Source organism: Pristiophorus japonicus, chromosome 7, assembly GCF_044704955.1.
Source record: "Pristiophorus japonicus isolate sPriJap1 chromosome 7, sPriJap1.hap1, whole genome shotgun sequence".
Classification (NCBI taxonomy): domain Eukaryota; kingdom Metazoa; phylum Chordata; class Chondrichthyes; family Pristiophoridae; genus Pristiophorus; species Pristiophorus japonicus.
Window position 1 is genome coordinate 152,711,688 of NC_091983.1, and position 16,657 is coordinate 152,728,344.

A 16,657-nucleotide genomic window follows, 5' to 3' on the forward strand; every position below is an offset into this window, starting at 1 on the left:
ATAAAAACCAAATGGAAAGAAGCGAGTATGTATCGACCCTCAGCATCTGAACAATGCCCTGAAACATGGACACTATCCACTTCCTGTGATCGATGACATCTTGCTAGATGTCAAATGTAAAAGCCTTCACTAAAGCAAACTGCAAGGAATGTTTCTTGCAATGTGAACTAGACACAGAGTCCTCCTATCTCACATCCCTCCGGACTCCATGGGGACAATATCGATATAATAGAATGCCATTTGGCATCAGTCCTGCCCCGGAAATCTTCCAGCAGAAGCTAGACCAGAACCTCGAGGGTCTAGATGGAGACGACAAGATTGTAGATGATATTTTGATCACTGGACGGGGTGAGACACTTAAAGAGGCCAATCACGATCATGACGCAAGAGTATTCAAGAGACTATAAAATACACTTATGTTCTTAAATTTACGAATTAATATTGCCCATAATTCTTACATAGAAACATAGAAAATAGGTGCAGGAGTAGGCCATTCGGCTCTTCGAGCCTGCACCACCATTCAATAAGATCATGGCTGATCATTCTCAGAACCCCTTTCCTGCTTTCGCTCCATACCCCTTGATCCCTTTAGCCGTAAGCGCCATATCTAACTCCCTCTTGAATATATCCAATGAACTGGCATCAACAACCCTCTACGGTAGGGAATTCCACAGGTTAACAATTCTGAGTGAAGAAGTTTCTCCTCATCTCAGTCCTAAATGGCTTACCCCTTATCCTTAGACTGTGTGCCCTGGTTCTGGACTTCCCCAACATCGGGAACATTCTTCCTGCATCTAACCTGCCCAGTCTCGTCAGAATTTTATATGTTTCTATGAGATCCCCTCTCATCCTTCTAAACTCCAGTGAATACAGGCCCAGTCGATCCAATCTCTCCTCATATGTCTGTCCTGCCATCCCGGGAATCAGACGGGTGAACCTTCGCTGCACTCCCTCAATAGCAAGAACATCCTTCCTCAGATTAGGAGACCAAAAACTGAACACAATATTCCAGGTGAGGCCTCACCAAGGCCCTGTACAACTTCAGTAAGACCTCCCTGCTCTTATACTCAAATCCCCTAGCTATGAAGGTCAACATACCATTTGCCTTCTACACCACCTGCTGTACCTGCATGCCAACTTTCAATGACTGATGCACTATGACACCCAGGTCTCGTTGCACCTCCCCTGTTCCTAATCTGCCGCCATTCAGAAAATATTCTGCCTTTGTGTTTTTGCCACCAAAGTGGATAATCTCACATTTATCCACATTACACTGCATCTGCCATGCATTTACCGGAGATGAGGGGGTTACCTTATGATGATAGATTGAGTAGACTGGGTCTTTACTCGTTGGAGTTCAGAAGGATGAGGGGGGATGTTATAGAAACATTTAAAATAATGTAAGGGATAGACAAGATAGAGACAGAGAGGTTGTTTCCACTGGTCGGGGAGACTAGAACTAGGGGGCACAACCACAAAATACGGGGGAGCCAATTTAAAACCGAGTTGAGAAGGAATTTCTTCTCCCAGAGTGTTGTGAATCTGTGGAATTCTCTGCCCAAGGAAACAGTTGAGGCTAGCTCATTGAATGTATTCAAGTCACAGATAGATAGATTTTTAACCAATAAGGGAATTAAGCGTTACGGGGAGCGAGCGGGTAAGTGGAGCTGAGTCCACGGCCAGATCAGCCATGATCTTGTTGAATGGCGGAGCAGGCTCGAGGGGCTAGATGGCCTACTCCTATTCCTAATTCTTGTGTTCTTATGTTCTTATGTTCTTATGTTGCCCACTCAACTAACCTGTCCAAGTCACCTTGCAGCCTCTTAGCATCCTCCTCACAGCTCACATCACCACCCAGCTTAGTGTCATCTGCAAACTTGGGAGATATTACACTCAATTCCTTCATCTAAATCATTAATGTATATTGTAAATAACTGAGGTCCCAGCACTGAGCCCTGCGGCACCCCACTAGTCACTGTCTGCCATTCTGAAAAGGACCCATTTATCCCAACTCTCTGCTTCCTGTCTGCCAACCAGTTCACTATCTACATTAGTACATTACCCCCAATTACATGTGCTTTAATCTTGCACACCAATCTCTTGTGTGGGACCTTGTCAAAAGCCTTTTGAAAATCCAAATACACCACATCCACTGGTTCTCCCTTGTTAAATCCTTAAAAAATTCCAGAAGATTTGTCAAGCATGATTTCCCTTTCATAAATCCATGCTGACTTGGACCAATCCTGTCACTGCTTTCCAAATGCACTGCTATTTCATCTTTAATAATTGATTCCAACATTTTCCCCACTACTGATGTCAGGCTAACCGGTCTATAATTATCTGTTTTCTCTCTCCCTCCTTTTTTAAAAAGTGGTGTTACATTAACTACCCTCCAGTCCAGAGGAACTGATCCAGAGTTGATAGACTGTTGAAAAATGATCACCAATGCATCCACTATTTCGAGGGCCACTCCCTTAAGTACTCTGGGATGCAGACTATCAGGCCCCGGGGATTTATCAGCCTTCAATCCCATCAATTTCCCTAGCACAATTTCCTGTCTAATAAGGATTTCCTTCAGTTCCTCCTTCTCACTAGACCCTCGGTCCCCTAGTATTTCCGGAAGATTATTTGTGTCTTCTTTTGTGAAGCTAGAACCAAAGTGCAATTTATTAAATTACAGAAAAACCAAATGAAGTTCAGTGTTTGAAAAATACCTTTTTCACCTCTAGAAACTGGATTTGAAAATATAAATTAAAAACAAAATTTTAAAACGCCTTCGACTGCACAATGCTGTCAATCGAGTTCATGGAGATGAATTTCCTCATGGTTTTTGTTTTAATAAATCTGAATTTAGCACAATTATCCCTCCTTTTCCACCCATTGACATTTCTGACCCACTTGGACAATTGCATGCTATTGTGGGACATCATTGCAACATCATTCCCACATTTGTGCCCTTAGCAACCAACACCTGTGTGTCCCTGGTGTCCAGTGTTGCTCGGGTATCTGGGGCATTTCAACTTTGAAAGGCCAATAACTTCCAATAGATGAGCCAGTCTCTCATGAAAATGGGTCAATTTTTAACTATCTTTGTGCTGGTACCATTATACTGTGGCTGGGCCCTGCAGCATGTTTCCTGAGACGGGTATCCCGGTTTGAATTAATAATGGCATAGGCACCGTCGATCTATGTATATGGTTCTCACCCTGGAAAGTGGGACACATATAGTAGTTGTGAAAATGCTTTGCCCTACCCCAGATCTGCCCCAAAAGGTTTCATGCAGAAATTCAGCCGTTTCCAGAACATAGGAGAATGAGGGTAACTTTTCTATTTACGTGCTCCTAGCATGAAGCTTCACCTGGTGAGATATTGGAAAATTATGCAGGCACAGCCCATGATCAATGGCTGGAAGAACTTTACTGCAAATGCATAATTTTCAGCCACGCATGTGTGGAGGGCAAGGCTCCATCCTAATGGTTGTTAATATCAGTTTCTATTAATTTAGTTACCAGAATATATTTTGCCAGGACCTTCCCGCTTCCCGCACACAGCTATCAGAGATAGTAAAGTTGTGAGCAGAGCTACCACCCACTTGCTTCTGAGCCAGAAGTTTATGGATTTGAGTTCCACTGACAAAGCAGAACTCACTCAGGACTGCATTAAGCTTCCATCACAGGTCTAGGCCAAAACTCCAGTGCAGAACAGAGGGAGTGCTTCTTTGTCAGAGGCACCATCCTTTGGGTGATATATTATATTGAGCCCTTGTGTACCTGTTCAGATGGACATTCAAGCTGCAGTAGGAAGATGGTAAGTTGATATTCTGGAAGGATGAGATCAAATATGCCAAACGGCCTTCTTCATCTAAAAATGATTTTGTGATCCAACTGAAAACGAAAATACAATTACACAGTTCCGGCTGCGTCCTTTGTTTAATATCCAGCTTAATCAACAGACTGTCAATGCTAAGCAGAAGTGTCATACTGCAAATGCTTTATTACAGAATTAATTAAAATATGAAGTGGGGTAAAATGATTTATATATTAAAAAGCAGTACAGGTACTTCAATAATGATTCAAGTCGAATGTGGTAGCTTCCACTTAGGCCAGATGATGGTGGTAGCTGAGAACAACTTCAAAGTAACAATGCACATCCAGCTATTGATGACATTTGATTTTTTTTGTCCATACAGTTATTCATGACAAAAGCCTGGTAGGTTTGGTCTATTTTTCAATTAAATGGGCTGTTATTTACAGGTATTGTGTGGAGCTGTTATATACATATTGCAAACTCACTGTGTTATTTTGCTGGTTAGTGCTACAGAAAAGCTCATGGATGAAAGACAATGATTAATTTCTCGAAGCAGTGGATGAGACTGTCAGCACAATAGGCAAGAGGCAATCATCAGGGCAATCATTTTCCACTGGGGTTCGGAATAGTGAAATTAGCCTGAGTATTGTGCTGCCTTTGATGTCTTTTTTCCCCCCCATTTAGACATCAAATAATACTATACATTTATTCTTCACAGTTTTGAAGTGTAAATTTGCACCAATTCTGAAAGCAAGGTAGAAGGACTATAAATTGTTTGTGGGCAAAGAAATAATAATAAAAACACAGCTATGAGACATGGTGAAATATATTTTTGAACTATTTATGATAACTGTATAACGTCATTGATATTTGTTATTTTGTATGCATCATATATATTTTATTATCTCATCATGTTTTCAGAAACCATAGTTTACACATTCTTATATCATGTGCAATGTATATATTTTCTGAACATTGTTTAGTGAAGTTCCTTTAACACATGATTGCATTAAAGATCTGTAGCACTGTTTAAAGGACATTTTATTAAATGTGCCAGAACATATTTATATAGGAATAATTCTCAAATGTGATGATTCTACAGACTTCTCATTTCTAACATTGCACAATGTAACAAAAAAATTTATGCTGAAAACTAGATAGCTTGTCAAAAGTGTCTGGTTCTCCCACATATAAAGAAGAGAAAGACTTGCATTTTGTAAGCCTCTCAGAAACATGCCAAAGCACATCACATACAATGAATTACTTTGAAGTGTTGTTATGTAGCAAGCACACGAGTCATTTTGTGCACAGCATGACCCAGCAAAAAGTAGTGACCTTAACAATCTGTTAAACTGTTTTCTGTGGTGTTGGCAAAGGGAAGAATGTTGATCTATACACCAAGAAAAATATCCTCCTCTTCTTCAAATAATGCCACAGGATAGTTAAAGTCCATTTGAGCATGTAGGCTGTACCTCAGTTTTAACATCTCATCCAACAAATGGCACTTCTGAAAATGCAGCACTTCCCCATTACTGTACTGGAGTACCAGCCTGGATAATATGTTCAAATTCTGGTTTGCAGTTTGACCACCTGACCTACTGACACAGAGTGATGGGTGCCAACAACTGAATCAAGGTGTCACTCAAATACATGCTTTTCCTGAAATTCTGGTAAATAACAACCACAGGTAGGTGATCGTATACTCTAAAATCTTAGAGTACTGCAGAGTATTGAAAAGTTATCATGGTCATTTTAAAATCACTGTGTGAAGTATTTACTTATCCAATTCCAATGTAACTGCCAATTTTCCACTCCAGGCTAAGTTTAGGCTTTTCCACATAGCTGTTGGTGCAAAGTTATTCAACAGTGCAGTGAGCTGACCTGTCTCAATCTTCTGTGGTTGGGTCATTTGAATAATTATTCATGGTTGTCTATGTGGCCTTAGCCATGTACAAAGATCTAGCCTGATGGGAGATGTGCAAAATTCAGTCATGGAAAGTATGTCTCGAAAGGTAAGTGGTGGAATATGGAGACAAATATTACAGCTAATTTAATAAATAATCCCCCTGTGCAGTTTTCCTGAGCTCATTGGAAAGTGAAGCGGTGTGGAATCCAGAATGCCGTAGCTTTTAAAGGACCACTGAACTTTTAAAGGAATGCAGCATGTTTTCTTTCTGGAGGCTGACCTAAAGTACAGGATGGCTACAGGAGCTCACAGAACTGCCACCATCAGCAAAGAGAACCTTCAGCAAAGAGAATTTATTGGAGGAGGTTGCCCCGAGGGAAATCTTTCAAATAGTTCAAGCGTACATAAAGCAAGGCTGGGGGTGACCTATCAGGTGAATGCTGTCTCTTCAGTGCATTGCTCATGGAAGAAACTGAGAAAAAAGTTCTCCAGACTGAGCAAGAGTGCCAAGATAGCGAATAATAATCGGTGCCCACTAAAAACAAAGGGTTGTTGTACAATGCATGCTGTGATATATTCGTTAAGACATCACAAACACATACATACAAGATGGCTCTACAAGAACTTGTTAGGTAATCTTGTCACATGAAGCTTTTATTGTATTTACATGAGTAGTTGCATTACCACAGTAGTCCCGAGGTAGAGCAGTAGTCCACTCAGCAGAGCTCTATATAATACTTCTCCCTCCTTAATGAAGAAGCAATCATAACAAAATAATCATCATACATAACTTGCATGGTTATACACACCAAAAGATATTGTCTTATTTTGCCATATTTACAAATCAAACTTGACCACTGGTTTTCTGTTTCCAGGAGGATACTTTTGCTCTTGAACAGAACCTTCCAAACTTGGTGTCGAACTTAGACTAATTCTAGACTGATCCTGAGGAGCGTTTTCCTCCAAGGGATGCCCTTGATCTACATTTGAACTCTCTACAACTTCAGACTGTTTGTCTGCCCAACTTGGACTCAGACTTAAATTCTGACTTTCTCTTGGACTTGTTTCTAGTACATCTGATGTAGGATTTGCTACTGGTACTCTACTTGTAACAAGAATACGTGACATCAGAAATAATCGAATCATTCAAACTTTCAACTCCTTCCACATCTGTAGGTAAAATATGATCAATGTGAACAAACCTAACCTTTCCATGATCATATATCTTGACCAAATATGTGCGAGGGCCACATCTTCACTATTCTTCCTGGTAACCACTTTAACCATTTATGATGATGGCTCTTCACGCTAACCTTCTGATTTAATTTCACACTTCTCTCTTTTACTCTATCTCTATCATTGATTCCCTTTCTATCTTAATTGTTTCTCTTCTGCTGATTGTGCCAAGTTTGGCTTTAATAACGAGAACCTGGTTCATGGCTGTCATTTGAGAAACAGCTCTGCTGATGTTCTACCAATAGTTGTATGAGGAGTATTACGATACGTAATTAGAAAATTTGCTAATTTGTGGGCCAATGACAAATGCCTTTTGTTTAGATTTGGATCCAACATTTGCTTGTTGAGGGCACATTTTAAATTTGTACTGGTGCTCTGCTGCAGCATTTAAAGCAGGGTAGTACAGTGGAACTTTGGTATGTTTCACACCATTTCCACTCATGAACTGTGCAAATTCTTCTGAACAAAATTGAGGCCCATTATCAGACACAATTTCTTCTGGGAGGCTGTGAAGAAAACAATCTTTGCAAGTTGTCTAGTATTTTACTTGTTGTTATTTTCCTCATCAGAACCACCTCTACCCATTTTGAATGGCTATCAATCACATTGAACAATTGTTGTCCATCTAGCTCAGCAAAATCTACATGTAACTTTTGCCACACCCAGAGAGGCCATTTCCATGGCTGTAATAGTACTGATGGTGATTTCTTGCTTAGCGATTGATATGCTGTACACTGACTAATGATGTACTCTAAGGGCTTTATTTTCACCACCATTGGGCGTAGTTTTTTGGCGTCCGCTGATTTTTGCTAATTTTGATTTTGCAACTTTCCTCAAAGTTTGTACACTGGTGATGATTGTCAGTGTTGAATTTTTTGTATGGCAGATTTTTTGGCGCAGGTCTGGTTGAAAACTGATTTCCGCACCGTTTTTGGCACTTTTTGGCCTTTGAACCGATTTTTGCCAACACCGATTTTTTTCAAGACAGCACACCGCTAAGTACCAATCAGAAAAACCCTACATTAACTTAAGGAAATTGATGCTGAGTATATTTCTGAGGATTTGGAGCGAGGGAAGAAGACAATTTAAAACACAAATTCATGATGATTTTTGCAGAGGGAACTTGGAAAATAATTCGGAAAGTAAATTTTTCCCACAGAATGTTAGAAATTTAATTTTTTCCAAGTTATGTGAGAAGGCAAATTGCAACTCCACCACACCACAGAATGTCTGCTCACAGGGCTCCAGGCACGGGTCCAACGAGTGCCGGCCGGCCGGCGGTAGGATTGCTTCCTCGGCTAGACACAAGCTATAGGAGCTCGGCGCTTGATTCCACCACCCACGAACTGAGCTTGTAAAGAAGCCTGGGGGTGCGGGGGTGGGGGGAGTGCAGATGGAATACAGATGCCGAGCTCATGTGTTTCTGCCCAGCGAGGGAGCGATCTTGCCGGCATGCAATCCGAACTAAGCATCAGAGATGGCACAACAGAGCAGCAAATGTACGCATTTCGGTAAAAGCTCTTCGTGCCAAAAATCACTCTGTGTCACGTCTCCATAGAGACAGAGCTTAGTGTTGCACATGCGCGCAGACCAAGGTGTGGTCCATTCTACTAGGGTGTCACCCAGCAAAGGTGTGTGTGCTGTGCTTCAGTAAGTACTGTCTCACAATAACAAGAATAACAAAATTAGGAATAATAATTATGGTGCAAATATTGCTATGCCTCATGTAGTAAGGTTGGCTTACATGCATGCCATGCAAAGGCGATGGATAATACGACGACACCATCACAGAAACCAGGTCGCTCGGGCATTAATGGGGAGCAGGCCATACACTGATCGAATCTACAGGGACAGGCACTCATCCCTACCCCTGAGTGAGGCAGACTGCATTCACAGACTGCGATTTAGAAAGGAGGTCATCACCGAGATCTGCCAGCCAGTCAGGGCAGACATACAGCCAAGGAGTGGCAGGAGGACTGCCCTAACAGTGGAAGTGAAGGTCACTGCAACACTTGCCTTCTTTGCTTCTAGCTCATTTCAAGCAGCAATTGGGGACATGTGCTGCATCTTGCAGCATGCCACACATTGCTGCATTTGACAGGTGACTGCTGCACTTTATGCCAAAAGGGACCAGTTCCTCAATTTCCCTATGACCACACAGGCAATGTGAGACAGGGCTGTGGGGTTCTCCAGAATTGCTGGCTTCCAAAAGGTACAGGGCGCAATCGACTGTACCCACATCGCCTTGAGAGCATCTTTGGATGTCTCTGAGGTTTATCGCAACAGGAAAGGGTTCCATTCCCTAAATATGCAGCTCGTCTGCGATGATCTGCATTGGATCATGGCAGTGGATGCCAAATACCCAGGTAGCATCCATGATGCTTTCATCATACATAAGAGCATTATATCTACGATGTTTCAGGAGTTGACAGAGGGGAACAGCTGGTTGCTCGGGGACAAAGAATACGGGCTCGCAACCTGGCTTATGACACCCCTACGCAATCCCTGCGCTGAGCCAGAGCGCCGGTACAACATGTCTCACATAACGACACGGAGCATCATAGAGCGGACAATTGGCATACTGAAGCAGCGTTTCCAATGCCTGGACCACTCCGGAGGCTACCTGCAATATGCCCCTCAACATTTTGGTCAGTTCACTGTCTTGTGCTGCATGCTGCCCAACTTGGCCATCATGAGGGGCCAGGCACTGAATATTGAAGATCCTCCTGAGGGGTGAAGTGGGGGTGGTGGGGGGCGGGGTGAGGAGGGGGGTGGGGGGGTGGTGCTGCTGTTGGGAGAAGAGGACAAGGAGGCTGACAATGAGGAAGAGGAGGAGGAGCAGCAGGAGGATGAGCCCATGCCACCGCCTCAACCCGCAGGACGATGGCGGAGGAAGCGGCCTCGTACACCTATAGCCATAGTTAGAGACTTGCGTCAGCAGCTAATGCGTAATCACATTGCTGCCTGAAGGCTAAAAGGCCCAACAATGTTGACGCTTTGCACCTGTTAATGTGAAAAAATAATATACATAAGAATGTACGTAATGTTGTGTTGGTTTATGTTGCTTTAATTCAAAAAATACTGTGTAGGTATCTGCTTAAACTTAAAAAATAATTAGGTTTATTAAACATCTGTACAGTTTAACTTAACTTTAATTTTAAAAAATTGTATCAAACTGTAAACTTTTCAATGAAGAAAACAACAAGTAGTAGCAACAAACAAACTCTAGCTGCAGCCATCTCTCCTCCCCCTTATTCAAAGCCCTTAGCGCTGTGCACCACTCTTGCCCCTGTTGTTGCCTCTACCCCTACCTGTGTCCGTTGTCTCAGACTTCTGCTTCCTCACCCTGACCCCAAGGTTTTTTCTGCTTTCTGCACGAAGGCGCATTTGTTGTTGGTGGGGTTGGACAGGGACAGACCGAGCAGACAGCATTATGGAAGGCCCAGGTTCCTCTTCAGACTCTTCTTCAGCTTGTGGATCAACCCACGGCACACTACCTGAGGTTATTTCTGGGGATTGGAAAGTGAGTGTCAGCAGTTGAAGCTGCCAATTGCTGTTGGGCAATGACAGCCTGGCTGTGTCCACATATTGCAGCAGCTATCTCCGACATTCCCTCCCTGATCTCCCACATTCGCTCCCTAATCTCCGACATCCCCTCCCTCATCTGTCCCGACACTGCTCCCATTCCTTCAGACAGTGTTGCTACTTCTACTGACAGTCCCGCTAATTCTACCCTCATCCCACCCATGGTGTCCAGGAGCGATCTCGTTAGCTCAATGCTCTCCCTACTCATTCCCATGATCTGTTCTATGTCCCCTGCATCCTGCATTTCAGGTTGAGCTCTCCTTCCCACCCTCCTCGGCCATCTCCCAGGAATGGCTTGCTGCAACCCACTGGGACCCACAGCCTCAGACTGTACCCCATGAAATGTCACGTCGGTTTTAGCGCTCAGCAAAGGGCTTGGCGTCCTCAGGGGGTTCACCGGCACCAATTCCAATGTAACCACCTCATTATTGGGGTCTTCCTGCTGCCCTTCATTGTCCTGCTCACCCTCGTCCTGAAGTTGATAAAGAATATCTGGACTGACAGCTTCCTGATCTTCTGCTTCAGCTTCTGTCTCTTCCTGATCCGCAACATCTGCAAAACATAACAGAGCAGATGTTTGGTTAGCAGCAGGAGAGGGGGCAGGGTGATATGAGTACACGGGTCACACAGCGCAGGCTCTTTTCAAAGACCACGATGCCAACCCAGACTGTGCAATTTGCAGGGCTTACCCTCTCTCGGTAACCTGGGCCCAGCGTCCACATTGGTGATTAATCTTCTCTTGCGAGATTTAATCATATCAACGATCCTCTGTTCCACCACTGTTAGTTGCAGCCTACTTGGCGCACCTCCTCCAGTTTTTGACCCTTCTCGGTTGATCTGTGACACCTTCCTCTGCAAAGATGAAAATAGAACTTTGTAAGAGCGGGTTCTTCTGCTGCGGTTGTCCCACACACACACACACACAAATACACACACACACACACACACACACACACACACACACACACACACACAAACATACATATTAATCATATTTACAAATGTAATTGCAGTGCATAAATAAAAATATTACCTGCAGTAACTGTTTGGCCAAGGTCCTCCCACTTCTTTTTGATCTGCGTGCCACTTCTCGGGGTCGTGGCCACCGCATTAAACTCTTCTGCAACTTGGTGCCAAAGTTTTGCTAATACAGAGGGTTTCAGTTTCTTTTGTCCCTTTCTCCCTTTGTTCTCAAGCACATCCCATCTCCTCTCAATGAGGTTTACCAGGGGCTCAACTTCTTCTGGATTTGGATCCATCTTTTGCAGCTAAAATGTAAATGTCCAGGTCCAGCTGCGATCCCAATGTGTTCTCACAAGCTGCTGATCCAGACCAGGAAGTTCACTGTGAATGTGTGGACACACACGTCACGTGGGAAAAAGTTTTTTTTTCCGCGCATGCTCACTGAATTTTGGTACACACTTGAAGCTCCACTCCCAGATTTAACTTCAGGTACCGCAGCGCCAAAATTACATTTTACTTTGGCGAAAATTGTATTTTTTTTTTCCGGCACAATCGGACACAAATAAATCAGACCTGCATCCTCCTGGGCACCAAAAAGAGGCAAAGAGAAAAATAGAGCCCTAGATCTTTATCTAGACCTGGCCATCATAAGTAACTGTGTGCAAAACTCTTGGTCAACCACATTCCCAGGTGCTGGTCATGAAGATCTCCTAATAATTTGGACCTGAATTTATCTGGAATAACTACTCTTGCATCCCACATGATACATTCTTTATCCACTGATAATTCATTCCTACAAACGAAGTACGGATTAATATCTTTCTCTGATACTTGGTTTGGCCGGCCATTTGCGATATTGAGGGAGTGCAGCGAAGGTTCACCAGACTGATTCCCCGGGATGGCAGGACTGACATATGAGGAGAGACTGGATCAACTTGTCTTTTATACATTGGAGTTTAGAAGGATGAGAGGGGATCTCATAGAAACATATAAGATTCTGACGGGATGGGACAGGTTAGATGCGGGTAGAATGTTCCCGATGTAGGGGAAGTCCAGAACCAGGGGACACAGTCTTAGGATAAGGGGTAGGCCATTTAGGACTGAGATGAGGAGAAACTTCTTCACTCAGAGAGTTGTTAACCTGCGGAATTCCCTGCCGCAGAGAGCTGTTGATGCCAGTTCATTGGATATATTCAAGAGGGAGTTAGATATGGCCCTTACGGCTAAGGAGATCAAGGGGTATGGAGATAAAGCAGGTAAGGGGTACTGAGGGAATGATCAATCATGATCTTTGTTGAATGTGGTGCAGGCTCGAAGGGCCGAATGGCCTACTCCTGCACCTATTTTCTATGTTTCTATGTTTCCATAATCACACATCTTTGATAGAACTGGGTCACGTTTAGTTGCTCTACCAATCTCTTCAGCTGTGATTGGCAGTTCATCAATGTATGAAAAATAGAACTCTTCTTCTCTATTGGGTCTAACTTGTGATGCGGATGGCAACCTGGCCATAGCATCAGCATTATCTTCTGACTTAGGTAAAGCAACAATGGGTGGAGCCAAATTACTTTGATCTATCTTCGAGATAATGTTCTCATTTTCTAGATTTTGAGTTCTTGTTCAATCTTCGCCTTGCATGCTTGTGGTCCGGGATGTGGCTTGCAGTAGAAACATAGAAACATAGAAAATAGGTGCAGGAGCAGGCCATTCAGCCCTTCTAGCCTGCACCGCCATTCAATGAGTTCATGGCTGAACATGAAACCTCAGTACCCCCTTCCTGCTTTCTCGCCATAACCCTTGATCCCCCGAGTAGTAAGGACTTCATCTAACTCCCTTTTGAATATATTTAGTGAATTGGCCTCAACTACTTTCTGTGGTAGAGAATTCCACAGGTTCACCACTCTCTGGGTGAAGAAGTTTCTCCTCATCTCGGTCCTAAATGGCTTACCCCTTATCCTCAGACTGTGACCCCTGGTTCTGGACTTCCCCAACATTGGGAACATTCTTTCTGCATCTAACCTGTCTAAACCCGTCAGAATTTTAAACGTTTCTATGAGGTCCCCTCTCATTCTTCTGAACTCCAGTGAATACAATCCCAATTGATCCAATCTTTCTTGATAGGTCAGTCCCGCCATCCCGGGAATCAGTCTGGTGAACCTTCGCTGCACTCCCTCAATAGCAAGAATGTCCTTCCTCAAGTTAGGAGACCAAAACTGTACACAATACTCCAGGTGTGGCCTCACCAAGGCCCTGTACAACTGTAGCAACACCTCCCTGCCCCTGTATTCAAATCCCCTCGCTATGAAGGCCAACATGCCATTTGCTTTCTTAACCGCCTGCTGTACCTGCATGCCAACCTTCAATGACTGATGTACCATGACACCCAGGTCTCGTTGCACCTTCCCTTTTCCTAATCTGTCACCATTCAGATAATAGTCTGTCTCTCTGTTTTTACCACCAAAGTGGATAACCTCACATTTATCCACATTATACTTCATCTGCCATGCATTTGCCCACTCACCTAACCTATCCAAGTCACTCTGCAGCCTAATAGCATCCTCCTCGCAGCTCACACTGCCACCCAACTTAGTATCATCCGCAAATTTGGAGATACTGCATTTAATCCCCTCGTCTAAATCATTAATGTACAATGTAAACAGCTGGGGCCCCAGCACAGAACCTTGCGGCACTCCACTAGTCACTGCCTGCCATTCTGAAAAGTACCCGTTTACTCCTACTCTTTGCTTCCTGTCTGACAACCAGTTCTCAATCCACGTCAGCACACTACCCCCAATCCCATGTGCTTTAACTTTGCACATTAATCTCTTGTGTGGGACCTTGTCGAAAGCCTTCTGAAAGTCCAAATATACCACATCAACTGGTTCTCCCTTGTCCACTTTACTGGAAACATCCTCAAAAAATTCCAGAAGATTTGTCAAGCATGATTTCCCTTTCACAAATCCATGCTGACTTGGACCTATCATGTCACCATTTTCCAGATGCACTGCTATGACATCCTTAATAATTGATTCCATCACTTTACCCACTACTGAGGTCAGGCTGACCGGTCTATAATTCCCTGTTTTCTCTCTCCCTCCTTTTTTAAAAAGTGGGGTTACATTGGCTACCCTCCACTCCATAGGAACTGATCCAGAGTCAATGGAATGTTGGAAAATGACTGTCAATGCATCCGCTATTTCCAAGGCCACCTCCTTAAGTACTCTAGGATGCAGTCCATCAGGCCCTGGGGATTTATCGGCCTTCAATCCCATCAATTTCCCCAACACAATTTCCCGACTAATAAAGATTTCCCTCAGTTCCTCTTCCTTACTAGACCCTCTGACCCCTTTTATATCCGGAAGGTTGTTTGTATCCTCCTTAGTGAATACCGAACCAAAGTACTTGTTCAATTGATCCGCCATTTCTTTGTTCCCCGTTATGACTTCCCCTGATTCTGACTGCAGGGGACCTACGTTTGTCTTCACCAACCTTTTTCTCTTTACATACCTATAGAAACTTTTGCAATCCGCCTTAATGTTTCCTGCAAGCTTCTTCTCGTACTCCATTTTCCCTGTCCTAATCAAACCCTTTGTCCTCCTCTGCTGAGTTCTAAATTTCTCCCAGTCCCCAGGTTCGCTGCTATTTCTGGCCAATTTGTATGCCACTTCCTTGGCTTTAATACTATCCCTGATTTCCCTAGATAGCCACGGTTGAGCCACCTTCCCCTTTTTATTTTTACGCCAGACAGGAATGTACAATTGTTGTACTTCATCCATGCGGTCTCTAAATGTCTGCCATTGCCCATCCACAGTCAACCCCCTAAGTATCATTCGCCAATCTATCCTAGCCAATTCACGCCTCATACCTTCAAAGTTACCCTTCTTTAAGTTCTGGACCATGGTCTCTGAAATTACTGTTTCATTCTCCATCCTAATGCAGAATTCCACCATATTATGGTCACTCTTCCCCAAGGGGCCTCGCACAATGAGATTGCTAATTAATCCTCTCTCATTACACAACACCCAGTCTAAGATGGCCTCCCCCCTAGTTGGTTCCTCAACATATTGGTCTAGAAAACCATCCCTTATGCACTCCAGGAAATCCTCCTCCACCGTATTGCTTCCAGTTTGGCTAGCCCAATCTATGTGCATATTAAAGTCACCCATTATAACTGCTGCACCTTTATTGCATGCACCCCTAATTTCCTGTTTGATGCCCTCCCCAACATCCCTATTACTGTTTGGAGGTCTGTACACAACTCCTACTAACGTTTTTTGCCCTTTGGTGTTCTGCAGCTCTACCCATATAGATTCCACATCATCCAAGCTAATGTCTTTCCTAACTATTGCATTAATCTCCTCTTTAACCAGCAATGCTACCCCACCTCCTTTTCCTTTTATTCTATCCTTCCTGAATGTTGAATACCCCTGAATGTTGAGTTCCCAGCCCTGATCATCCTGGAGCCACGTCTCCGTAATCCCAATCACATCATATTTGTTAACATCTATTTGCACAATTAATTCATCCACCTTATTGCGGATACTCCTTGCATTAAGACACAAAGCCTTCAGGCTTGTTTTATTAACACCCTTTGTCCTTTTAGAATTTTGCTGTACAGTGGCCCTTTTTGTTCTTTGCCTTGGGTTTCTCTGCCCTCCACTTTTCCTCATCTCCTTTCTGTCTTTTGCTTTTGGCTCCTTTTTGTTTCCCTCTGTCTCCCTGCATTGGTTCCCATCCCCCTGCCATATTAGTTTAAATCCTCCCCAACAGCACTAGCAAACACTCCCCCTAGGACATTGGTTCCAGTCCTGCCCAGGTGCAGACCGTCCGGTTTGTACTGGTCCCACCTCCCCCAGAACCGGTCCCAATGCCCCAGGAATTTGAATCCCTCCCTGCTGCACCACTGCTCAAGCCACGTATTCATCTGCGCTATCCTGCGATTCCTACTCTGACTATCACGTGGCACTGGTAGCAATCCCGAGATTACTACTTTTGAGGTCCTACTTTTTAATTTAGCTCCTAGCTCCTTAAATTCGTTTCGTAGGACCTCATCCCTTTTTTTGCCTATGTCGTTGGTACCAATGTGCACCACGACAACTGGCTGTTCTCCCTCCCATTTCAGAATGTCCTGCACCCGCTCCGAGACATCCTTGACCCTTG